This window comes from Rhinolophus sinicus, linkage group LG05 (genome assembly GCF_036562045.2).
Source record: "Rhinolophus sinicus isolate RSC01 linkage group LG05, ASM3656204v1, whole genome shotgun sequence".
NCBI lineage: Eukaryota > Metazoa > Chordata > Mammalia > Chiroptera > Rhinolophidae > Rhinolophus > Rhinolophus sinicus.
In genome coordinates this window covers 151,440,417-151,468,068 of record NC_133755.1, presented here as the reverse complement: position 1 = coordinate 151,468,068, position 27,652 = coordinate 151,440,417, and the positions used below count along the sequence as shown (strand labels likewise).

General features: G+C 35.0%; 1 long non-coding RNA gene across 1 annotated transcript in view; it reads left to right on the top strand.

Moving 5' to 3' along the window:
• Positions 1-9,502, top strand: part of LOC141571707 (uncharacterized) — a 33,590-nt gene extending 24,088 nt beyond the window's left edge. Inside the window, exon 3 of the long non-coding RNA XR_012496741.1 lies at positions 9,248-9,502. This is a non-coding gene — a long non-coding RNA (uncharacterized LOC141571707). The remainder of the gene's footprint in view (positions 1-9,247) is intronic.
• The last annotated feature ends 18,150 nt before the right edge of the window (positions 9,503-27,652 follow it).

Below are 27,652 nucleotides of genomic sequence, written 5' to 3'. Positions count from 1 at the left end.
GTTCACACGATATTAAGATATTACACATTTGACATTTTGAATGTTGTTGTGGAGATTTTTGTTTTGTAATATTTTAATAAATTAAATTACAGTCAAAAGAGGAAACAGATACAAAGTATTTACTGATTCATTTATATTTTCACCAATTGTAAATATTATTTTATACTTAAAGATGAGCACATTTGGACTTAGAAATGGGGATCACCTAATTCTATGGCAGACAGGGGCATATGATTCAGTCGTCCCTCGTTATCCATAAGGGATTGGTTCCAGGAGCCCCGCAAAGATCAAAATCCATGGATATCAAAGTCCCTTATGTAAAATGGCTAGTGTAGTATTAGCATATAACCTACTCATATCCTTTTGTATACTTCAAAGCTTCTCTAGATTATTTATAGTATCGATTACAATGTGAATGCTATGTAAGTAGTTGTTATACTCTATTGTTTAGGGAATGATGACAAGAAAAAAAAAGTCTTTGCACGGTCAACACATGCAACCAAAGAAGGCCTAACTACGTAGTACACATCAGCAACAATGTAACATTATTTTGGAATATTTTCAATCTATGGTTGGTTGAATCCACAGATACAAAACTCACAGACAGAGAGGCCAACCTCATAGAACTATGATATGCTATTTATCCCCCCAATATAACCAACAAGAAAAATAGGTAAATGTTTCAGAATTTAGATGAAAAATCAAGAGCAACTAACTATTTTTTATTTAAAATGAAAAAACAGAAGTAATAGATCAAGATGGCAACTGAGATGGACACAACTCTCCCCTCCCACTAGAGGTCCCAATAAAATGATAGTAGAGGATAAACCTTTGACAGTGAGGAGCACAGGAAGGGGATAATAGCAGTTAGGGGACTGCCACAAATTTATACAAATCAGAAATAAGATGGAAGGGTGTGGATACAGTTAAAACAGAGCTAGAAAGGGGCAGCCCAGAATACACAGGAGAGGGTTACAGTAAGAAGAATACTGACCTTCCACCCAAATGCACAACGGTTGCAGGCACAGGATCAGCAGGTGCTGAGTCAGTGGTGAGAGAGGGGAGGCCAATTATACAGCAGTGTTAGCACTGTGATCCGCAGCTACCCTCACTTACATTATCCATGATCTTTCTTTCAAAGCATAGCGCTAGCCTGAATAATCCCTGTGTGCGCCCATCATCCAACTGCTGGTCTTATTCAACATGTAGGTATGAGTCTCCACTCACAGGTGAAATCTCTCCCTCTATTGTAGGAGGAAGAAAAGGGAATGCAGTGGACCAAGGTCCAGGCAGGAATCATGAAACATAAATTACCCAGAGACACACATCACAGCTCAAGAGATGAGTAGCATTGTCAGATTATTGAGGAGAAACAGTCCTGCTTATGATAACTTCACTCCTAACAGGTTTTGTGACTTATGAGGATTTCCTGAGCAAGCCATTGGCCCTTGTTTTGAATGACCTACATCCATGTGAGGCATTGAGAGACATGGGAGCTAAGTTCTTGGGCTGAAGAGGTCAATTAACTACTTAATACTCACACAGATGTCCCTGAGTCTGAATGTCCTCATCTTTAAAATCGGAAAGGGGAATTGGTAGGTGAAGTTCCCCTCAAGCACTCTACAGCCCTAACAATCAACTGTCCTGAGAAAAATGAACATTTTTTTTAAATAAATGAAGAGGAAAAAGATATTAGAAACTGAAGGTTATCGAACATGATCATAAGACTGTCAGGAATATTGCTCAAAAGTCTAGCAAGACTGAAAGAGAGATTAAGGCAAAAAAAAAATTCTGTAGAGGCATAAGTAACCCAAGAACTTAAGTCTAATAATATTTATTAAGTATCAAGTATGTGCAAGTATTTTTTTAAGGCTGTGAATATTCGCTGCATTCCTGGTCCCTACCAACAAATGAGAAAAAGAGAAAAGCAGCAGGTGATACGTGACCAGGGCTGTGATGGGTTAGAGTGAACTGCTATGGAAGCAGATAAAGAAACACATTTCTGTTGTTTATAAGCTACTCATTCTATAATATTTTGTTATTGCAACCCAATCTAATTAAAACCAGGATAATGTTCTGGAAAATAAATTGTTCAAGGAAGGAAGACAACAACAGGGTGGAGAGGTGAAGGGGCAGAGAGAGGGAGAGAAATGTCAGAAATGTCAGAAAACAAATTCTTCCTGCTCTGTTAAAAATCAGATGAGGAGAGAGTTTTCCAAGGAAACAAAATATTTCATTACAAGAAATAGCAATACCTAAACAGATCCACTGAAGAAAAGACAAACTCAATAGAAGAAACCAAAAACTGAAAGCTAAGATTGCATTCTGTCAAGATATATATACAAAAAGATCAATATTTATTAAGTAAAAATTGATGGAATTAAAGAATGAGCAACATAAAAATACTTCAAATTTTGCAAGAAATCTTTTAAAATAGGTCAGAAACAATGCCTGATCTCCGCCACTGCAAGAGGCTTTGAAGGTTGAAGTTCCAAATATCAGACCAAAAATAGTTTAAAAGTACAAAAGGTTTTCCTGGGAACATATTAAACAAAAGAGCGAAAATTTGATGAAACAAGAAACACTGATCAGGACTTAAAGATCTCTTTAACAGACATGAAAAAATTCCTACAGACATATCAAAAAAGCACTAGCAAAAGAAAGATAAAAAGGGTACAATTAACAACTGAGTTTAAATAAATGCCTACATAATATTTATGGAAATATTTTTACTTTATTGATAATAAGAAAGAAGTTGCCAATAAATGAACATAGCTAATATGTGAAAGAAACACATTTTCTTAGTAAAATATTTTAGAAGATCAAATGAGGTAATAAATGTGAGAATATTTTGCAGTGCATAAAGTATAACACAGATGTAGAACACTGTCATTAGAATACATGTTGTTTGATTCTGAGGTATTTACAGGCTAAGAGTAAAATTTATCATGTACTGTATGAAAATGTGTGGTGGAAAAAAGAAAAAAGAAAAAGACTACATTTTGTAAACCTCAGATAGCACATGATCGATTATCAAATTCAAGTCAAACAACACAGCACATCTGCAATCACTTAGAAAGTCAAGCTTCATCGATTAACAGTTGTAAGATTGCGAAGCTGGTGTAAGACACTTACTTGTTTACTACAATAAAACTTACTTTCAAAAACAATCGTAGCATAAAATTGTCCTCAAGTTAAAGTCTAACCAATGGAAACTTTCTTAGATAAAGCATTACAATGACATCTTTGTCTTTCTTATCTAGGCCCTCCTCTTTGAATCAGACTATTTCTCTCCTATCAAGAATAAAGATAAAAAAGAGGGAAGATGGGAGGGAGAGGGGTCATGCCATTTGATTCATTCAACTGTATCTATTAAGCTGCTAATTACATCAAGCCCTTGTCTAGGTGAGGAGAAAGCAGTGAACAAGAAAGGCAAGGGCTCTGCTCTAATGTATCACACATGTTAGTGGGAAAAATAATAAATGAAGAGGGAAAGATACGGTAGATAGGTATCTAGGTATAAATAAGAAGGTAAATTAGAGGTAAATAGTATGCAAAGAACTGAAATAGAGTCAGTAGGTGACCATTTCAAACACGGTATTCAGGGAAAGCCTCTCTGAAGAAGGGCCAAATCTAAAGTGTAAGAAGGAGCCGGCCTTATAAAAATTAGAGCAAAATCAATTCTGGTATAAAAAAAAAGTTAATGCAAACTTCCTGCGGTGGGAGAAAACGCAGCCCTTTTAAGGAGAGCGGGGCTGGAGTGTTCCCCGAAGAACAGTGGATAAGTGGGAAGATGGGACGCTCGGAGCAGTGTGGTCGAGGAGAGATCACGCAGGATTTTGCAAGCCAGAAAAGGCATTTGGAATTTATTCTATGAGGGATGGAAAGAATTGCTGGGTTTTTAACAAGAGAGTGGTAGGAATTTATTAAAATTTGATAGAAATGACCCAGTCTGGTGTGTGGGACAAAAACGGAGGCCTTAACACAAAGAAGGAGCTATTTTCAGTGTTCAGGTGAGAGGTTGTAATGGACTAGACTGCTGGTAGAGCAGAGAGAGAAAGGGGACAGATTTAGAGTTTTAAAAAGGTATTTAGTAGGAAATATACCACTAGTGTAATATGTCAAACTGAGATACTCCAGAAAGGAAATTAAGTCTAGAATATGTTCCAACATCATTTGTCCATAGAGTTTTCTGTCATAGAGCATCTTGCAGAATAGTGTTTAACAGAGAACTATTAAAAACTGAAGAAACTATTCCTCACCATGTAACAGGCATATTGTACAACACACCAAATTACCAGTTTTCTCATAGTGGCAGAGATTATCAAATTTTGAAGATCCAATGTTTTAGGTTATCCCTGTGTCCAGTTTGGTCGCCCCAAGACCAGATATGTCAAACTGTCAAAATTAGTAAGTATAATAAAAGGGAGGCTGGTGCACATTCATGAGTACCTGTCTTTGCCAGAAACTATACTCTGTATTTTTCCATGTATTTCTAACAATCACCTTGGGAGGTAAGTATTATTACATCCATTTACGAAGTGAGGCTTAGAGAAGTTAAATAACTTAACCCAGATTCTAATAACTAATAACAGAGCCAAGATCTAAACTCTGTCTAAATCCACAGTTTAAGTCCTTTCCACTAAGTCCTTGCCTCTTTTTAGCAGAAAGTCTGCAATTTCTATCAAACATTTATACATATTTTGTGTCCACATGATACCAAAGTATTCAATGAAAAAAAGGAATAATCTGGTACACTGTATTTAAGTGTCAGAGTCTTAAAGATAAAACCATATCAACATAGTGAATATTTTATCAAACTTCATTTTAGTTACTAGCTTGTTTGATGTGTTGTTTTGAGTTTTGGGGGGTTTTTTTTGAAAAATTTTCAAAGTTTTCTGTCTGATTAGTTAACCAGTAATTCTCTGAGAGTGGTCAGGATAAATGTTGGCCCAGCTATTTTCCCTCCTTCTCAGCCATAAGTATCCCATAAAATCCTTACCTTTACTCCAAAATCTTCACTGCCTTCTTCCTTCCCTTATGAGCCCCCAAGCTGCAAAGCTAGAGGAAGCAGGATTTAAAGTCACTTTAAGAGACAAGCCTGTTGAAGTGGCCTTCGATGAACTTTAAATATTTGCTCTTCAAAATTGTTGCCCTGTGTAATACACTGCCCCCTTCAATATGAGGCCATGTCTGCTTCAGCTAAGACTTCTCACCTTCGAAAAATTATGCATGTAGTGAAGATTCTCATTTAGGGTAAGCATTCCTATAGTTTTTGTCTGCATAAAGAACATACAAAGTAATAAAGAACAGATAGTGAAAGGTACCCACCTCCTTTTATCCTTTTCATATTTGAAAGAGCCAACAGAGCTCCTGTATGCAAGGATAGTATATAAATATTTATTTTTAAGGAAAAGCTGATGGAATCTTGTTAAAAATGTTTGTTGAGATTCAAATGTCTTATTATGCTCCATTTTTTTTAATGCGTAAATACTTGATCCACATTTGTCTTCCCTACCTGAATCATTTCCAAAATCTTCGACTCTAAATTTCTTCTTTATATAACTTCTATCCAGTCACACTGGGAGGCCAAAGGTTAAAACTAACTATTTTTCAAAGAAAAGTTTAAAAAAATAAACTTGTTTTTATGGCTCCCCTTTTCCTAACAAAATAAAACAAACAAACAAAATTGACCTTTTCTCCTGGATTTAAGAAAACTATAAAAGACACTTGGGATGCTCTGAATATGGACTGGATATTAGATGATATTAGGCAATTACCACTAATTTTATCAGATGTAATAATGGTATTAAGATTAGGAAAGAAATGTCTTTATTCTTAGAAGTATGAAGAAATATAATGGGTGCAGTGTTATCATATCCCCAAATTACTTTCAAATAATTAATTTTAAAAATGTCTTACACATATACAGAAAATTAAAGGAAACATAACAAAAATTTTTACTATTGAATCTAGGTAGTCAGTACACAAATATTAGTTAGAATTAGTTGGCAAGAGCAAGAGTCAATAGTGAGGTGAGTGTATAAAACATGAAATATGTTATTTTACTACTTTTTAAACTTTTCTGTATGTTTGAAATTTTTGTATCAAAAAGTTGAAAAAATAAAATGCATTATTACAAAAACAATCTTTGAGTATTTAGAGTGAAAAGAATGTTTAGAGTGAATGGTTCATTATGAAAGTAGAGGCAGTACCTCCTAGTGTTAATTATGTGTTTGCCAACCTGGTTACTGTCTTGTCTATATGATAGGTAAAAAAGCAAGCAAAAAACATAATTTGGTCAGAATATATTATAGAATTTGAAAACTTCTACTTCATGTGTCTAAGGGGCAAATCAAAAGTTAGTCATACTTAAAACACAGAGGAAATCGACCTCATCAATTTATAGTAAAGGTCAATCTATAAATTAACGTGCATGCTCATCTTAGAATTTGAACATATACACGTTAAAGAATATTGTTTGTCTCAACGCTTCTCACTGTACTCTTGAATCATCAGCGTCTTGTGAAATGCAAATTACAGGTCACTGATTCCAGTGAGACCTGGTAATCTTTTTTCCTAACAAACTTCAGCAAGGCTATTGCTGATGGTCCATGGACCACAGTTTACAGTAAGGATCTATGTTATGTCAAATAACCAATGAAAGTCAAAATGTAAAAATCATCTATTCTGAAGTTGTGTGAGGATGATACAGTCTTTCCATGCAGAGACTTGTAGATACTTTGTATGTCTACATATTTGAAATCATGAAACCAATACACACATATAGTTGAGATTTCCATTTTCATCCAAATGTCTATCAACATGGAGTTGTATTCCATTCCTCCTCTCTTTTGATTAACTATATACTATACAAATATAAGTAAAAAAAAACAAAAATTTAACTTGAGCATAAGTGCATATAATATTCTAAATGAAAGATAAAAGAATTTGTATTATCCTGAACATTCTGTGAAATTTTTAAAGAAACAATACTTTTAAGGGAATTCTTTAATATTTGCTCTTACACTTTGGAATTCTATTAAATTAAAGATTTAGCAAGATCATAACAGTAAAAATATGTATATGTTTATTAAATGATCTTCACTTATTTTTCCATACTATAGTCATGATTTGTTTGATTTTTTTCAGTAAAATTAGATTTTGACATGCCACCTTTAAATTAAAGAATACACACGCACGCACGCACACACACACTCAATATTGTGATTAAATTGGAAGCATATTATATATTGCTTGATTTGATGTACTTGAGTGTTTTTGTTCTTGCCATGACTTAAAGCTCTGGTGGCTGTGGTAGATTGTATTTTCCAAATATGGAAACACCTATACAAACATCTATGTTATCCCATCCACATGCTCTTTTTATAATGTGGCTGACAATCCTCCCACCAAAAAGTGGTATCTATGTTTCCTCCCCTTAAATCTCACAAGCATGGGAGCTTGTAACTGACCAGACCAATGTAATATATCAGAAGTGATGCTATGTGATTTCCAAGACTAGGTCATTAAAAGGCTACATATGCCATCCGGCTCTCCAGATGCTTGCTCTTTGGAACACAGCCACCATGTTTTGAAGAAGTCCAGGCCACATGGAGATACCACGTGGCTGTTACAACTAACAACTCAGCTAGACCTCCATCCAGTATCAGCACCAACTATTAAACATGCAAATGCTCAAGTCTTCAGATGCTTTTAGCTCCCAATCCATGAGTCTTCTAGCTGAGACATCAGACAGCATGGAGCAGAGAAAAATCATTCCTTCTGCCCCGTTTGAATTTCTACCCCAAAGAATCTGTGATAAAATAATAAAAAAATATATTCTGTTTTAACCCAGTAAGTGCTTGGGTAATTTGTTAAACAGCAATAGGTGATTAATATACATTTTGGTACTAGGAAGTAGGGTGCTGCCATAACCAAAAAATGCAAGAGTACCTTAGGAAATGAATAATGAGTAAAACCTGGAATGACTTTGAGGAGAGTGTTTGTGAATATCTAGAGTCGTGAACAGACTCTGAACAGAAGCCTGATAATCTGCTACAAGGTTATTGGTGAGGGCAAAAAAGAAATAAGGAAAATGCTATTGAAAAAAGCATAGATACAACTACTCTATTTTACAATCTAAGTACTCATTAAAGGGGGTCAAATATGTGGTTATGTAAGGAGATTTGACTTTGGGAGGTGAACACACAATGCAGACAATGTATTATAGAATTGTACACTTGCAACCTATATAATTTTATTAATCAATGTCACCCCAATAAATCTAATTTTAAAAAAGAAATAAAGTGCTTGTGGCTAATTAATTAATAACCATGTTCTTTAAATGTTAGCTATTTAGCTTTCACACACTATCTCCCTTACCTTGCTCATCAAAACTTCTTGAAAACAGTTCATGCTTGTATCTTCCATTCCTACTCCCTTTCACTGCTCATTAAAGAGGAACCTCCTTTGCAATTTTACTTCTGTTTCTGCACTCTATGGAAATCATACTCTTTGAGTCTCCTCCCAATTGCCATATCCAATAAACTTTTAGTTCTTATCTTACTTTGCATTTAACTCTGTTGCCGATTGATCTTATTACATAACAACATATATATATATCATTTTTACATAATTTTTATTCAATAACAAAATAATGTATGTGCATTGCAAACAAATAATTGAAAACTATACTGAGGAATAAAACAGTTCTCGCCTCGCTATGCCTTGCTCCCACTTATTGGGGGAACCAATGCTTACTGCTGAGATTCATCATATCAGACATTTTTCTGTGCATATCTAGTATATCATTAAAATTTAAAATCCAAACTAATGAGGATTTGAGATGAAAAATAAAATATCCTTCACTCTCAATCCTACTCCTCATTTTGATAATCACTTAAAAAAATGTATGGGTTTTTTTGGCGGTTATATCCATAATGTTTATATTCATTCATTTATGTATTTATCAATTTAAACTATATATAACTAATACCCTTATCATGAAGAATGAGGAATTTTGCTGACCTACTGCTTTCTTATCTCCCTACTCCCACATGTTTCGATCTTTAGAAGGCATATTTTTATATATTAAGTGTTTTTAGTTGCTAATCTACATCTTTAAATAAACACAACCTTTTATTTCTTGACTCATCCATTCAGGCATTATCTCACACTTTATAACATCTGATTTTATATCACTTCTCTTATCACTGAAAGTACCTCATCTTTGTTTTGTCTACAGGTTAATCATCCTCTCCCCACCTTCCGACAAAAACCCAGCATTTACAATAACATAATTGTTTAAATGGAGCTCCCTGAAGATTCAAGTAGTGTGACGGGACACTGAATGGAGATGAATCCTTTGCCATTAAATCTCTGCAAAGAGCACAGAACTAGCAAACAGTGAGGGAGAGACAACACACTGCTTTGATTTGTTTATTTTTCTGATGCTATCCTTTCTCCTCATCACTAAGGTCACCTATCTTCTTAATCACATGTTTTATTACAGGAAACTATTTTTCTTCTAGGAATGATTCTTCTCGGAGCCATCTTAGTCCCTGTTCTACTTTACACAATACATCTACTGCGTAACTGTCATGCTGGAATTATTTTTCCTTTTTCAAAATCTTCTGCTACTTATCTTAATATTTTATGTACACCTTGTTCTGAAGAACAAACAATTAAAAAATGTAGAAAACCATCTTCTCAGTACTGCTAAGATTGAAAACTAGCATTTAAAATTTTCTTCCCTTAGATTGACTTGTAGAAGAAATCTCAAAGGATAATAATCTTGCAAGTGGTGTTTGGGTAGATTTCTTTTCATGCTGAAATTACAGTGAAAATTGGTCATCTCACATAATAGGCAATATTGGGTAGTTGTAAATTTAGTATTTGGAAAGTATTAATATTTTATCAAAAATGATGTTTTATTTATTACCAGTGTGTGTAATAACAAGATTATTAGTTCATTCAGCAAATATTTATCAAGAACTCAGTTAAGTTCTTAGCACTGTCCCATACTTGGGGAATATAGCAGTGAAGAAAGCTCCTCATAAAGAGTTTATTCTAGTTGGTGAGGCAGAGACAAAAAATAAACATACAAGCAATTAAATATATAATAGTAAGTCCATTGTTAATTGATGCTAGGAGGATGGACTAGAGAGAGATGGGCATTGGAGGATGGGGATGGAATTTTAGATTGGGCGTGCCTTAGGTATTGGTGTGGGGTGCACTGGAAAGGTGACTGTTTTTCAGCTTTAATAGTTCCTTCCTTTCATTTTTTGTTAAATTGTTCTTACTTCAAAATAATCACAAAGTTACAGAAAAGTTGGAGCTACAATACAAAGCATATTTCTTTCAGAACCATTTGAGAGTAAGCTGTTGACTTGATCCATCATTTCCGAATACTGTCGTGTTTATTTCCTACGAAACAGGGAGATTCTACTATATAAACACAACACACAATAGATTAAATATATAATCTGTTTTTTGAATCTTACTTTTTCATTTCTTGAGTTTCTTTGTTGTTTTGTTGTATAAATAGTAATCAAGTCTTTCAAAGAGGATGGTCTATGAGCGGTAAATTTTTCTAAGTCTTGCATATTTAAAAATGTCCTTAGTTTACTTGAACTCTTGATTGATTGTATGGCTGACATTTAATTCTAGATTTCAAATAATATTCTTCTCAGATCTCATCTTCAAGCATAGAATATCTCTAATGAGAAATTGGAATCCCATTTTTAGAGGCAATAGAGGAGGCTTTCAAGGTCTTCTCTTTACCTTTCATAAATCTCCGTCTAGATGTGGTTTTTCTTCTTCATTCATGTGCTCTTCACTCTGTGTGCCCTTTTGAAGCTGAAAATATACATGTTAATGTGTAAAAAATAAATTTTCTTCCATTATTTCTCTGGTAATTTCTTTAGGATATTTTCTTCTCTTTTTCTGAAACTCTTTTTGAAGGATCATAGCTTTCCTGGATGGATCCTCTAACACTTTAAAGTTTTTTCTTATGTGTTCCCATTTTTCTTTTAGCTTGAGTTTTTTTATTTCTTCAGTTTTTCATTCCAGTATTTCTTGTTAATTTTCTGAATTTCAGACACTGTATTTTAAAATTTCCAACAAGTCATTATTGTTCTTCAGTATCTTTGAAGATATACAGTTAGTTGGCCTCTAAACAACAGGGGGTTAGGGGAACTGACCCACGGTGCAGTAAAAAATCCGCATATAACTTTTGACTCCCTGAAAACTTAACTACCTTTGGTATCCACAAGGGATTGGTTCCAGGATCTCTCCCCCAGCCATGGATACCAAATCCACAGATATTTAAATCCTGTATATAAAATGGCATAGAACAATGCATACAGTTGGCTTTTTGTATCCACAGACTCCCAACTATGGATGGAAAACAATATAGGTATTTACTGAAAAAAATCTCCATATAAGTGAACCCACACAGCTCCAACCCATGTTGTTCAAGGCTCAACTGTATATAAAATTATACTCCATGCCCAGAAGTATCTGTTTATTCCTATGTTGATTCACTGGTTCATATTGGCAGTGTGTGTGTGTGTGTGTGTGTGTGTGTGTGTGTGTATGATTACTTTTCCTCTAATATGATATTCATCTATTTAAAATCATGAAATGAAAGCTAGTTTACTTGTTCCACTTTGTCAGCCTGGGTCCCCTCTGCCAGCATGCAGTCCCTCTCCCCACCAGGCCTCTTTTCAGTGAGAGGTATAGATTGTGATATCTGAGCCTGCAGACAACTTTCCTTTAAAATGAGTAGAGAGCACACAGCAAGCTAGGCCACACTAGCTGGGTTTTTTTTTTTTTTTCTGGGAATTCCAAACCAATTTCTTTGCAAGCAGTATTAGAAGAGGTGCTAACTTACACAGCTGGTCAGAGAACAAACACCAACCCTGATCTCTAACCACTATTTGCTCCTGAAACTGGACTTTTTAATCTCCATGTTGGGAGCATTTCAGAATCATCATCATATGGGATCATGGCTTATATCTCCACGGCAGCCTCTGTGCCTGCACATCTGGGCTGTGTTCCCGCTTCTGTATTTCTTAATATATCACATATTTTCCATCTCCCAGAAATTCATCAAGGCTAATGGTTTGCGTATGTCTTTGCCTGATTTGAGAACTGCTATAAATTTATTACCCTTGGTACTTTTAAATTTTATTTCAATGGGATTTGTGGAAGGAGAAGAGATATATGAATGTTCAACCTGTCACCTTGAACCAGAAGCCTCACTTCCTCAGTCTTTAAGCCCTCTCCCACAACCTGCTGTCTGCCACTTCTCTGATATTTATTTGTCCCATTAGTGCTGGCTTATTTCTTTTTTGCCTTTCCCTGAATGCTGATGGTCCATCCTTGTCTATCTCCTCTTTTTCTCCTATTTGTTCTCTGTGGATGTCTTCACTCATTCCCATGGACTTAACTCTCACTCTAAGCCAGTGAACTCATTCTACATGACCAGATTTCCCCTCTCTCCTGGGTTCCAGTTTTATATTCTCTACTCACTACTGTCATTCATGCTTTAAATGGTAGATCATCTTAATTAATTAATTAACTAGAGAATGCTTAAAAGATTTAGAACTGTTTTTTGTGTGTGTTTTTTCAGGAGGGCACAGCTCACAGTGGCCCATGTAGGGATCGAACCAGCAAACTTGGTGTTATCAGCACCATGCTCTAACCAATTGAGCTAACTGGCCACCTCTAGAACGCGTTTTAAGATGATTTTTCTACTATGCCATAGTATTTCCCAATTATTTTTCACAAATAATTGGGAATAATTATTGAATATTAATGAATAATTAATAAATTATTTGCTCACCTTGGTGTGAGCTCAATCTTGGGCCCTATATCCACCAAAATTTTTATATAACCCATTTTCTAATAATGCAATGTATTCAAACTTTAAATATCTCTCCCCCACCCTGAAAACTGGAGACTAAAAAACTTGAGGGAACAAAGAATCACACCAGTTTCCAGTTATAATATTGTAATTCTATTTCTAATTTCAGTTACTATAACCAAACTTCTGTTAAATCGAGTTTTTGAAGCTAAAACACTCAAAGCAAAAGTTTTCACTTACCTAATTGGCTACCAATGCAAGTGTAGATTCAATCCATCTGTCCCTAAGTGGATATGTGTATCTCTGCCAGTTTGCCCTTTGTTTTGGCTTTAAATTACCTTTTTAAGCCTGATTTCCCATGGGAGAAAAGCTAATAACAGGCACTCTTCTGGTCTGAGCATTTCAGCTATAATAACTTTGATACTGGACATAGATTTTATCCAATTTCACCAGAATGAGGAAAAATTTCAAATTGCCTAAGGTTCCCCACAACTATGGATTCTTTAGATTCAAAAAACCCAAACCAAATGAACAAAAACAAACAAACAAACAAAAACTAAGATTCTGTGTCCACACAGTACAATTATCTGAGTCCTATTAAAGTGATGTAGCGTGGACAGTGGCAGCTCTTTTTCCAGCTGTAATTATTGGTGGGTCCAGCTAATCTACCCCTGTACTCAAGGGTTCCAAGAATGACTATTCATATATTCTTCCAAGAAAACCATAAAGCCCTTCTTAAATTTGAGAAACTGTAGACAAATGGGATTTTCACAGGTTTGGAATCATAGGTCAATCTTTCTCTGGATATTGCAAATAGAAACACTTCTTATGCATAAAATAGTAATAATAATAATAATAATAATAATAATAATAATAAAGGTTAATGTGTGTTGAGTGCCAGGCATTACTTTAAAACTTATTACATAGAATATTTCATTTAAGTTTTGCAATAACATTTTGGGTAGGTCTTTTCATTATCCCATAAAGAACTGAGGCTTAGGAAAGTTAAATGTCTTATTCAAGTCATTTCCCCGGCTCATAAATGGTAGAGTTGGGAATTATCCCAGGGTGTCTGATATCAGAGCACACAATTTTAACCAGTAGGGAAGAATATCAAACAGATTTCTTCTTATGAGTCAACTTTGATTGGTTGATTAATAGTGATTACATGGAGGAGGGTGTTGAAAATCTCAGTCACCGGACTCAGTGTGACAGAGTATCAACACTGAACACTAATGTAAAGAGTGAGTGCATTAAAGTTGTGGATCATATTCTAGGTATTTGGCCTTCTAAGAGAAAGAGATTGACTGATTATTGACCTGTTATTGACCTCTATATTTGTAAACAACTCTCAGAAAAAGCATAGATAGCTTAGGTTAGAGAAATTCACAGACTGTGCCAAACACTGCCAGCAATTTGTCTTTATGTTAAGCTAATAACAAAAAAACTACCAGTGATTTGAATTTTTGTTATACTTTCTTTCCCACACCCCACACAATGGAGTGGTTTTTTGTTTTGTTTTGTTTTTAATGTTGTTGTTGTTGTTGTTGTTGTTGTTTGAAGGAAGTAGTATGATAAAGAAAAAGAAGAGACAAAAAATGCTTAGAAAATCATCATTTGGATGATTGAGTCAATTTTTGTTCAATTCCAAGGAAATTTCAGAAAACAAAAATAGAGAAGACCTTAATTTTCTTTTAGATAATGTTAACTTATCTAAATAATTAAGACTTAAATGTGATGGGATCATATTTCTATGATATTCATTCATATTCCTTTTGTCTCCTGGTATTTCTTGTTTTTCTTTCCCCTCATTTGAGCACATTGTCAGCCCTCTGTTCTTTGACTTAGGGTTGATTTAAGGCAAGTTTTCCTAGTTTTTGTTAGAGATTTTTTTTAAAAATGAATGTAATCTGATTTCTATCCAGACTAGAAAGAGGTGCTCCAGGAGGGAAGGAAGGTCTAATAAGAGCAAAAATCTCCCTGGATCCCAGAGAGAGAGAGGATCTTGTGCCCTGCTTCCCGGAGGAAAGCCCCAGGGAGACAGGAAGACTGAGATATTTTTATGGGCACACACACACACACACACACACACACACACACACACACACACAACACACACACACAGTACCTGGTTCCTAAGAGAAACCTCCAGGAACTAAAAACTGTCTATGCTTGTTCTCAGAGTTGTTTATAGACATACATGTCAATAAAAGCTCTCTCTCTCTCTCTCTCTCTCTCTCTCTCTCTCTCTCTCTCTCTCTCTCTCAGTTTCTCTAGGTTGACAGGTATTTTGAAAGGGAAACTTCCACTTTTAGACACCATGGACAGCTTCACAGAGATGTCAATGTCTCAGCACGGCAGAGAGAAGCAAAAAGACTCCCTGCTTCTATGAGAGACACAAAAGCAGGGAAGTGAGCCTTCACAGCCAAAGGAGGCATGCCTAGGGAACCAAGAACCTTCTCAGTAGCAAAACATACGGTGGGATAACCTAGGACTAATTAGGAGGGTGAATATCTCATTGGCTGTCTCTGTGGAAACAGGACACAGAGACCACATGGACATCCTCTCCAAAATATTAGATATATTCAGAGATATATACCCAAGAGAAATGCAAAGGAGGGGAAAACTCAAAATAATGAAACTATTCTACTCCACTGAAACAGAGTTCCAAATAGATAGTAAACTGAATTATATAAAAATTTAAAAGTTATATTCTTTATTCTCAACTTTGTAGACAGAGATTCATCCCCACTACACCCATTTTTACAATCTAAGAAATGATTGGGAAGATTGGGTAATCTAAGGCAAGATAATTTCTCCCCTCATTGTGGTTGAATACAAGTTATACAAAGAAGTAAAATTAAATTTGAATATTAATCAAGTAAGCTAAGAAGGTAGATTACAGAGTGTGAAATCAGGTTCATGATGAAGAAATCGAGTCCCTGTCACTCAAGGACATTAACATTAGATGAAACAAGGCAATGAAAGGTTTCAATGAGAAACCAGCACAGAAGTTTATTTAATCATGCCTTTCTATTCTATGTGCTATATCCTATACCGTGTCAAATACTTAAGGGCTAATGAAAATATTTTCCAAAGCTAACCTTCCATAAGAGAGAAAGTTTACTTCCTGAGTATAACTGGTTAAATCCATTTGGAGGAATCCTAACTCATGTCACAAGTGTCTACTTAAGGAATCAAAGTAATAAATTATAGAATAAGACCCCTGTGACATGTGCAAATACACATGCTCCAGGTGCCAACATACTCACACAGAATAACTTAACAAGCTCTGTCTACCGACCCAAGGCAGAGAGAAGAAGAACTCAACCGTCAAACATATTTTCAACCTACCAAATTCACGCATATGATTCCAAATAGTCAGGTCAAAGAAACTAGCCATCCTAACCTACTTGGAAGGGATTGGTTAGAGCCAGTAAAACTGCTAAATACTCCTTGGTTGCCAGAAAAAGACCAGGAAAAAAGTGAATTTGTTAAGCTCTGAAAATAGGGAGACTTAATTTTGCTAAACATCTCCAATCACCAAAGAGTCTTAAAATAATAATAATAATAATAATAATAATAATAATGTTGTTGTTTTAGGCATATGAGACATGCCCTTTTCCAAAGGACACAGGAAACTGTTGCAGATAACCCAACTTTTTAAGGATGTGAAACCCTAATAACGTACTCAACTGCAAAACAAATGGCGTTGTTGAGACCCCGGCTTGAGTGGGCTCATCTCTAACTATAACCAGAAGATAGAGTCTCCCTCTCAGTGAGCTATGACTTCCAGTGTAATGGGCATTTGGCTAATTCCTAATTGTGTCAGCTTTCTGTTTCGCATAGCCCACCCAGGTATTCATACCACATGCCACATCCGTGTTTGGAAGTTGGATCTGGTGGAAACTCAAATACTTAAAACAGTACTTCTCAAACTTTTTTCCTGAAATAATTTTAAGGGCAAAGGAAAATAAGAACTCTGTAAGCAGACCCAAGAGTTTTTATCCACATGTTTGGAATTTCTCTGAACCCTTTTTTAAAATTTGCTTTGAAAATTCATGTGGATATCTCATTCTACTCCATAATATTTGTATTTGTCTAAATGTAAATATAACAGGGAATAAAATTTATGCCTCAAAAAGATGCACTGTATTGATCCTATGATTTCAAGTCCTCATTTAATATATGAAGAATACACGCGAGCTTGAAAAACAAGGCTTTGGAGACATTTAAAATTATTAGAGCTTTAATTACAGTCTTTGAAGAAAGCATGAATAAATAAACATAGGTTGTCATTATAAATGCTACTGATGAGATTGAAAAAATATATATTCATATTTTAAGTTTAAAATATTAAACAAACTTGTTAAAATTTTTAATAAAATATGAAACAACGATCATACAGACCATCCTTGCAATCTGGTATCTTCCTGACTTGCCTTCCAGAAATACCTGCATTTATCCCATGATCCCTTATCTAGGGCTTGCTCTCAGTCAAGAGACAACCATCTCACTCAATAAAACAAATTCTAATGAGTTATAACTGCCAATTAATTAATATATTTAAATTTTAAAATCATACTTATTGTGTGCTTCTGGTTATAAGTCATTCATTTAAATTATTAAATTAAATAAATAAGAAAATAATAAATAACATCTCATCTTGCAGTGGAAATTTTGTAAATATTTTGGTGTTTATCTTTCTAGGTAGATAAAGATCTAATATTTCACATTCTGTTGTGAATTTTTTTCAAACTGTGTGTTGACCATTTTAACTAGGGCATGTCAGAATCAGTGACTTAAGCCAAAGTGTGTCTCTAACAGGGAAAGTCAGTAGATGAGAGATTTGGAGAGAAACATGCCTTTTGGTTGTTCTCAAATTAGATGAGCTATCTCCCCATTAGAGATGTAGATATGACTATTTATGGGGAAAGAGGTTCACTGGAACATAAGAGGATGGTGCTAAAATGAGAAAAGTTAGTATCTTTATGGTAAATTAATACAACAGTGATAATATAAGGATTAAAGACAAAATGACAATGAAGGAAAAGTAATTACAATATTTCTTTGTCCTACAATAGCTCTACTTTTCTAATACTGTACGGAAGTTTTTATCATCTTTATGGCTCAGTCCACATCATGACTTCTGTGGACCATAGGAATGTTTTCCTTTATAGTTCTCTTCCTCTACAAGAAAATATTAACGTGATTTTGCTTATTTATCATGCAAAGTAAAAAAAAAAAAAAAATCAGACATGAAAAGTCAAGAACTATATGAGTTCACTCATATGTGGGGTATAAAATTGAAAGCAAAAAAATGAACAAGACAAACAAACAAACAAAAACTCATAGATACAGATAACAGTATGGTGGTTTCCAGAGGGAAAGGGGGGATGAGGGTAGAAAAGAGTAAAAGGGGTATAATATATGGTGACAGAAGGAGATTTGACTTTGGATTATGAATGCCCAGTGCAATATACAGAGGATGAATTATAGAATTGTACACTTGAAACCTATATAATTTTATTAACCAATGTCACATCAATAAATTTAATAATTTTTTTTAAAAAGCATTCCCAATACCCAGTGTTGATTTAAATTACTTTTATTATAATGTTACTTAAAAGTTTATAAGTATGAAACTGTGTATGTTTTGTACTTATAGCTTTTATACTATAAACCAAAACATGTGTATGAAGTTAAAAGGAAAGCTGTAAAACAAAAACAAAAAAATATATTAAAAATTATATTTTATGATTACATTGGAATAAAGGCAAATATAATCCAGGCTGAATTTCTTTGTTTTATATCCATTATTATCATATTCATTTTTTTATGATTTTAACAGAAATTGAAATTAAACATTTTGAGGTCCCCTAAAAGTATTGTGGGCACTAGGTACTATGCCTATTGGCTGGTGTATAAGTCAGTCCTGCCTATGGTAGTTAAACCCCCAAAGCTATATACCCCTTCTTTTAGAATAATGAAACCCCCAATTTTCAGCCACATACTTGGACATCCAAAATAAAGACTACAGCCTCCCTTGCAGCTAGGTGTGGCCAGATGTCAAATTTAGTCAGTGGAAGGTGAGTAGAAGCACTAGACACAATTTCCAGTTTGTGTTCCTTTTTCCTGCAGTTGGGATGCAGCAATGGTAGGGATGAGTCATTCAGACCATGTAAATGGGGGCGAGACTCTAGGGATGCTTGAACAACAAGGCAGTAAGAGCCTGGGTCTCTGACATCTTAAGAAGCCCTGGTGACTTCCCAGAGCAGAGTCACAATACCAGCCCAGATTTTATGTGAACAAGAAATAAATTTTTATTTAGTTTAAGACCCTGCTATTTTGCATCTCGGTTATATGCAACCAAACCTATATTCTTAGTAACAGTATAACCTTTTACAGTGAGGACACTGAGGCACAGATGTGACTTTTCTCGATATGATTTAGTATAAACTCAAATGTGGCAAAGGTCAACCTGACCTATCTATATTCAAAACCTATGCTCTATTTACTGCCTTCCCACATTGTCTCTTCTCCTTTCATAGAAACAAAAAGCCTGAAGAACAAAGCAATTATGAGAGAAAGAAGAGCATAAACTTTATGAAGCAATAAGTGTCATCAAAAGAGAATCCAAACAAAAAGCAAATGGAAAGGAAAAAATAAAACAGATTCAATGTGGATTTTCGCCAGCACCACATGCCTTGACATTTTGAAGTATGACTACTTACAGGAAGCATTAGAAACTTTCCAAGAAAAGAATAGTTCACATAGATGATGGATCTAGTACATTTTGCTTATTTATTAGCTTTAACCGTAACATTATTTACTACTTGTTGGCTCTGATAATGTCTGATTTCCACTGACACAAAGCATCACACTGAGGTGAGAATCCACAAAATATTATCTGGAAAAAGCATCTTAGTGAGAAATATTTCCAGATATGGATCTGGTGGTTTCCTTCTATCCCTCGGAGTATAAGACCATCTCTCTGAGCATTTTCCTGTCTTACCAATGCATCCATCAGGGTGTACAAGGACTCTGCCTAAACAGTTACTTCTGTTCTTTGAATACACTAAATAGTCTAATTACTAACTGAGTTTCACTTTTTAAAGATGAAGATATTTCATATACAGACCTCAATCTTAGATCTTTTCTTTCAAAATAGCCATCAAAAAACCCCCCAAAGTTTTACACTATTCTGTAAGAGCCATATTTTATTTAAAAGGGAATGTTTCAATGAGTCTGGGGGTTTTCTTCTATTCATTGTTCATTAAACAAAATGAAAGAGCACAGATGTCACTTGCTCCCTGGGAATCTCTCACTATATTAGGAAAGACCAGGTCATCTCAGACGGCTTTAAAAAAAATTCAAGCTTCTCCTTCACAGATATGTTCATAGAACATGAAGCATTTATTTATATTTATTATATCCCCCAATAACAAATGTTTTAAAACCTTCTATTTCTTTTTTAAATTTTGGATACAGCAATAAGAGTATCACCAGAAGGCTTATCTTTTGGTTATATATTTTTATCTCATAAGATCAAAGCTAATCCACAAAGACAGAAAACCACTAACCGAAGTTATGTCATTGCCTGTCCTATCACTAAGACTCTTCAGTGGCCAGAGCCAGAGCTAGATAAAAGAATGTGAGGCAAAGATACTCTTCTCTTCTCTCCAGGAGTAGCCCTCACGGTGGCATTAATGAAAAACAATTTGTTATGGTGTGGGGAAAAATATTAGAACTTTATTTTCTTATCTTAGCAACAAGAGAGTAATTAAGCTTTATTTACGAGGAGGATCGAGGCTATTCCCCTCATTCAGTCGGCATGTCAGAGCCCTCAGCCACATGCAATGAGCAAGGTATCTGGAAATAAGAAAGAACTATTTCAAGACATGCCAGGGGGAACAGCAACATACTGTCTCATGTGCTTGTTTCCAGTGTATTCTATTATGCTGTAGTTTTTGTGGATACAGTTAAATAGACTAGCCAGTTATCATGTTTTAAGTGAATATACCCTCAAAAAATGTCAAGTCGATTAAGAAGTTTCTGTAAATAATGCTTGGATTGAAAAAAGCTAGTAATTTAAACATAAGCAAACCAGCAGAGAAATGGTAAAATTAATGTGTTAGCTCCTACTACAAAATTTTTATCAGCCACATTATATGCTTTTTTAAAAATCAACTATTCATGTATTAAAAAAAACTCAGTCTGAAAACTTCAAAATTATCAACAACACTATTTGAAATATGGGTTTACTTTTACTATTTTTAGCAATGAAGAGCCATAAATTTTATCAATAAACCTTATGTTAAGGGAATATGGCACTTGAAGATGTTAACTCATGATTATAAGAAGATAGTTTAATGTAAGCACGTAAAATACAACATAATCATTTTTTAAGTAATGTATAAAGCCGTGCTATTCTCAAGCCAGCACTTTATAACATTGTACTAAATTTAAAGATAAATATATAGGAGCCACTTCTGTGTTCCTTAGTTACTAGTGAAAGCCACACACCACTGGGGAAACACTTTCTCTTCTTAGTAAGAATGTCTGGTATAATTTATAGAAATCAGTATATTGGTGAGCTGGAAAGATTCCTTTATCAACAAATAGACTGGGAAGGTACACAGAAAACATTGCTAAAGATTTGGCAAAACAAGCATCAGACCACATTATGAACGATGAGAGATTTGCTATAAGTTGGATGAACGTAGTGACATTCCCTCATATGTCAGATTCTGTTAGCTGTCAGATTTTGTTTAAATGAAATACACAAAGAACTACTTTTTTTAGCAGCTATCAAAGGAAAGATGAAACAGAGAAGGGAGATTCTCCATCATATAGAAACTCTTTCATAAAACAATGCTCTATACAACTGTATAATATAATCATTGCTAGAGCCTTGACTCTGCCTTGACTAGAATATAATGAAAGGACTCAAGGTTAAGCTTACAGAGATAACACTGTAGAAGAGAATGCCTCCGGCATCATTCATAGGCCAGGTGTGGTAGCAACGACGTTAAAGCCAGAGGTGCCCATCATGCTATGGGATGTAAATAGTATGATAAGTTTTATAGAAATAAGACTTCTAAAAATAGTACAATTTTTAGAATATCCTGAATGTGGTAGTAGGAAAAAAAACAGGACACTCTTTTGCGTCTCAAAGTTTTTCTAGTTAGCTCATGGGAAAGTTCTTAAAAGAACTGTTGATCTTTAAGGTAGACTACATTACTTTTAAATGTGTAAAATTTGTCACTGTTTTTAGTATGACTACAATGACTGCACATAGTATCCTCCCAAGAAGATTTTTTAAAAATATATAAACACATGTAATCTGTCCACTGGATTTAAAGTTGGACATTTCAACAATGAGTATGAGTGACTGTTCTTCCAAATCAAATCCTGCAATGGAGATAGCATTTTGAAAAAGATCTTTGGAAATGTTTCTGCTCTTATAGTATTTTGTTACTAAAATATATAAATGTGTCATCTATTTTAAAAAACTTTCCTACATCTTTCCTTTATCTATATGTTTATCAGACTGGAAAACAAACTGTCCAACCTATTTAATAATCTTCCAAACAAAGAATTTTCAGTCAGTTTTGAACTTGTTAAAAATGTTAAAACATAGCACTTTTTTTGTTACTTTGCAAGAACTTAAAGTCTTAGCCAAAAGAAATATACCAAATTCATAAAAAGATTACGTAACTGGAGGATGCTATTTAAAACACGAGTACCTTGATTTTAGAAGTACAAACTGTACTTCCTCCATTTATAGTCACATATCTTCATGAAATATCTTTCTCTACTATAACAACTATTAAATCTATCAGAAAACTTAGCAGGCATTAAAATTACCAGAAGTACTCTTAATGGAAGAACCACTGCATCACAAAGGGTTAAACCAAGATTCCCAAACGTTAATTAAGAAGTTGACAGTAACTACAGGAAACCCAAACCTGAACAGTCTCTTTAACTGTCAGTGCCTAAATGCTTGTGAAGGTCTGAGGGCTTGCTTCGGTTTATTGGAAATCATTAAAATGGTACACTCTCCCCAGCTGATATTAATAAGGCCACACCATTGTTGCTGCTCCCAGCGCCTCTGTGTAATTCGCTGCTGCCCCCAATTATCTGTGGGTGATCTGCAGGCCTGTGGAGGGGGTTCCACATGGGCAGGCGCTTAATGAACAGACTGGCTTATAAACACAGGCTAATCTCTCCCACATGAGCACCTGAGGAGGATCACAAGTGACAGCTGTTTAAATTTTCAGGGAAATTAATGATCCCTAAAGAGGCAGCGCTTATCAGGCTTGGAGTAGGTTTGATAGAGGAGAGTCACCAAGGGGCAAAATGTTTATAATTGTCCATAAGTGCCTCATTCTATGGCTTCATCTTGGGAACTTTTATTGACATGGTCTCTTCTATTAACGCTTGTGTTGGCAGAGTGACTGGGTTCAATCTGGTCCTAATATTGGGCTCCTACGGCCACTAACGAGTGTCTCCCTCAGATCACAAGCCATTTAAAACGATCAGAGCCGTGGTTGGCATCCTGACCACTGAGGGAAAACCCCATCAGACACATACATTGTTTTGGTCCACAAGGCATTTGTAATGCATCAACTCAGCCCCAGAGCTGGGCCTCACAAAGGGAATGGGGAGTAGCATGGCCACAGTGCTAGCTGTCTGGGGAATAGAGCAGGAACAGGTAATTAAGTGCAGATTGGCCAAAGGGCCAGAAGTGACTTTTTAAAAACAGATCTGGAGAGAAACAGCACATGGCAAAACTCACCACCCTCTTCTCCCACTCGGGCCCCCTCCCTACTCTGGTGTTTTATGGCTTTTAGGTATCTTTTATGGCTTTTAGGTATCAACAGGACAAGCTACCTTGTTCTCAGTTGGCTTTACATTCCACATACCCCAGGATCACTTAACAGGAAAGGGGTCTCATTTCTAAGCGGGCTTTGCAGAATCTAGTGTCATGTGAAAGGAGATATAACAGAAAGACAGAGACAAGGAGAGATGAGATATAGATATGCTGGTCTGTAAATAGTGTAAAAGTGTGAAGACCCTGGCTAAAGAGAGGAGGAGCTAGCAGCGTAACTAAACAGAAGCATATTGTAAACACCTTCCAGGGTATTAATTTCAGAAGACAGACGGGAATTTTATTAATATTAGAGAAAATGAGATTAAGCTTCTCTTGAATATTTATAAAACACCACGGGTTTTTTTAATGCCATTTTCTTACATGGTTAAATAGCCAAATGTTCTGTGGAGATACATAAATATGTTCAAATTCAGGCTCTATGGCGGAGAGGAAAAATTATCCTGCTTGGATAAGATGCTCATATATTTCTCTAGCTGATTTCAGTGGGAGCCTCCTATGTTTCACTGAGATTTAAATTGGCCTCTGATACCTAGAATTCTGGAATATCAAGGTACTGACAATGTCACTCAGAAAAAGCAACCTGCTCTCTATGATGCATTCCTTTCCCCATGGCGATCCGAGGAAGGTGACACATTTAACTGCTTTTTTCCATGAAGCAAACATTGATGCCCGGATAAGCCTTTATTGCAGAACTATTTGGTCTTTTGTGGGGTTCTGCTAGTTATCATAGAACTTACCTAAGAATAAATACTTAAAAATAAATAAATGACTGTCTTAAAATTTGGTCCATTAAAAATGTACATTTTTAAATGAGGAATTCAAAACTAAAAAAAAAAAAAAGGCTGGTAGCAAATTCGTATACATAAAAAATTTCTCCAGTATGACTATGTTTCATTGAGCTTTTTTATGCTTTTTCTATCTCTAGTGAAAATATGTTTCAGGTATATTAGTCAATTACTGTTATATTTGCATTCCTATAAATATTCCTATAGGCAACAAACTTCATGTGATAAACATTTCCATGTAGGAATGATTATAATTCATCTATATTTGTTATCAAGGGAAGAAGAGTAAGAAAAGTTATTCGAATGTGAGCATAGAAGATTTTGTTATCAGGTAATACGACTATTTTGGTGAAATATTAATGCTTATAAAATGGTCATAGAAAAATAATAAATCATGTCTTTAAGTAACTGCAATTGGGATTAGCGAGGTTTATATTAGTTCTTTGCTTAAAATTCTGTATTTTGAAAAAAGAATTATCTGTTAATTGACAAAATAAATCCTAAAAACATTGTGAGTCAAAATTATCAATTTGTTTTATATATTACTCAAAAGTCAGTACATAATTAATAAAAACACACCCAAGTCTCTACTCTTCTTTCTCTTGTATCATGGCAAAACAAACAAAACAAAACAAAACAAAAACAAGAACAACAACAAAAAGCACTTTATTGCTTTACTATGTAAATACTAATTTTGAATTTCAAATTTTCCTTTCATAGAAGTCCAAATAAACTTACAGCTACAGAGATAAGTATCTGTCATGCTCTCAATCTCATTCAGTGGTCCAAAGTGACATTACTCAGTGAAATGTCTTTTTCTGATTAAAAAATAAAAAATATAATAGACTCTTGCAAATCAATGGCAAGAACAAACAGAAAAACCTTTAATAAAATCAGATTTGTTTAAAGTTTATGTCTGAATATAACATTTGGCTACTTATACTTGATAAAATAATTCTTCATCTACAGTGTCCGATTTTATTAGGGTCAATAGAAATGGGGTCTTTCAAAAGAACAGAAAGCAAAAGGGACTGCTGATATATCAGTACCTGACTACTTAAATTAGTGACACTCTGGCTAGAGCAGCGACAGGCTTCACACCTCTCCTTTGGAAGCCGAAACAATGACAGAAACATGGTTAACCATTTGTTCCTAGAATCCTCACGAATGTTTAAATACCACTGTGGACAAAGAAGAATAACACAGAGCCCTGGGTGGGGGCAGGGAGGTCAAACCTCCAAGATGCAAACCCTGACTCCTCCACTTTGGAGCACAATGGTTTTTTCTATGCTTGTTTACTCATTTATAAAATGGGAATAATAAATGTAGTAGGCCAATATTTTATCTGATCGCCAATATTTCTGATTCTCTTCCTGCCAGGTACCTCGTATGACTATACACCTCTGCCTCTTGTAGTGAGACTGACCAGGTGACTTGCTTTTGCCCAGGTGTGTCACTTCTGGACAGAAGCATTTAAAAGTTGGTACATGATTCTCCATTATCTATCTTCCCTGATGCAATAATTGTGGAAGTATGAGCCAAGATGGGGTGTCTGACCTGGTTCCCTAGTAACTATGATAAAGGCTTCCACCTGCTAATCATAATTGTACATGAAGCGTAAGCAAGAAACAAACTTCGGCTGAGGTCATCTTACACCACTGGATTTAGGGGTTATCTGTTACCACAGTATAGCTTAGCTTATTCTAATTGATAGAATACAATAATCCTACCTGCCTCATAGTATTTTTGTAAGGATAAAGTGAGTATAAATCACTTAGAAGAATACCTGGAATATTATAAATATTATTATTCAACAAATATTTATTAAGTACCTACCATGTACTTAAGTACCTACTAAATCATATGCTAGGTGGAGACTATAATGTAAAACCAAATGTACCTGTTCACATGATATTGACTATATAGTGGGAAAGACAGTTGTTATTCAAATGATGACACAAATATAAAATTACAACTCTGCAAACTGGAATCTCTAAGACAGCACAGGAAAGGATATGAGATAATTGACCAAGGCAGAGAGATAAGCAAAGATTCTCCTGAGGAAATGACGAATTAGTTTAGATCTGGAGGATACAGAGGGATGATAATGGGGAAAGTTGAGAAGAAAGGAAGAGGTGTGAAGACCTGTGGTGGTGAGCTGTATGGTACCTATAAGACACTAAAAGTCTCCAGCTGGAGTCATGACTAAGGGAAAAAGAAGTACAAGATGAGGATAGAGTATTTGGTAGAGGCCAAACTTTGTGGGCTAGCAAAAATTTTAGTCCTTATCTAAAAAAAAGAAAACAAAAAAGTGATGGGAAGCTATTGAATATTTTAAGTGGGAGAGGATTATAGTTTGAAAAGATCATTCAGGCTGAAAAATAGAGAGTGGGTTACAAAGGGTTATGAGGAGTCATGGTGGATACAAATGTTAACCAGCTAAGAGGCTATGCAACAGATAATGACAGCTTGTAAGAGGATGATGGTAATAGTGGTGGTGGAGAATGGAGAAAAATAGGTTAGTTGACTTTTTAAAAACAGATCTACCCACCTAATCTAGTGTAAGTAAAAAAGAGATATAGCTCAAGGTATTAAGTATCTAATAGCATTTCTAGAAGGGTCAAAACACCAAGTTGGAATGCTCCACAGCCAGAAATAATGCAATAAAGAGAAACAACCACATAAGACTGACTGCTCTAGTGGAAGCCTCATGGCCTCCAAGTTGCACAGACAGTACAACTACTGCCATAGCTGCCCCAGAAAAACTAATCATCTCCACAACTGGGCTTGCTAGATCTGAGCTGCTCATGTGTAGCTGCCACTTCTCATTGCTCTTGTCTATCGTACAAAATTCACATGAATGCATCTGTCTCAGAGAGCCTCGGTCTCACAAGAAACTTTAGTTACAAAGAAAAGTAAATTTTATCTTTTGCTTTTCACCCTTGAAAGTACAAGGAAGGCATACTTAATGAGAATGGATCAGATGCTGAGTGAACCAGACTGAAATATTTGTCACAAAAAAAGTGAAATAAATTGAAATTTTTGATGGATTGTATATAAAAGACAAAGATGAAAAATGTATCAAAAACAACTCCTAGA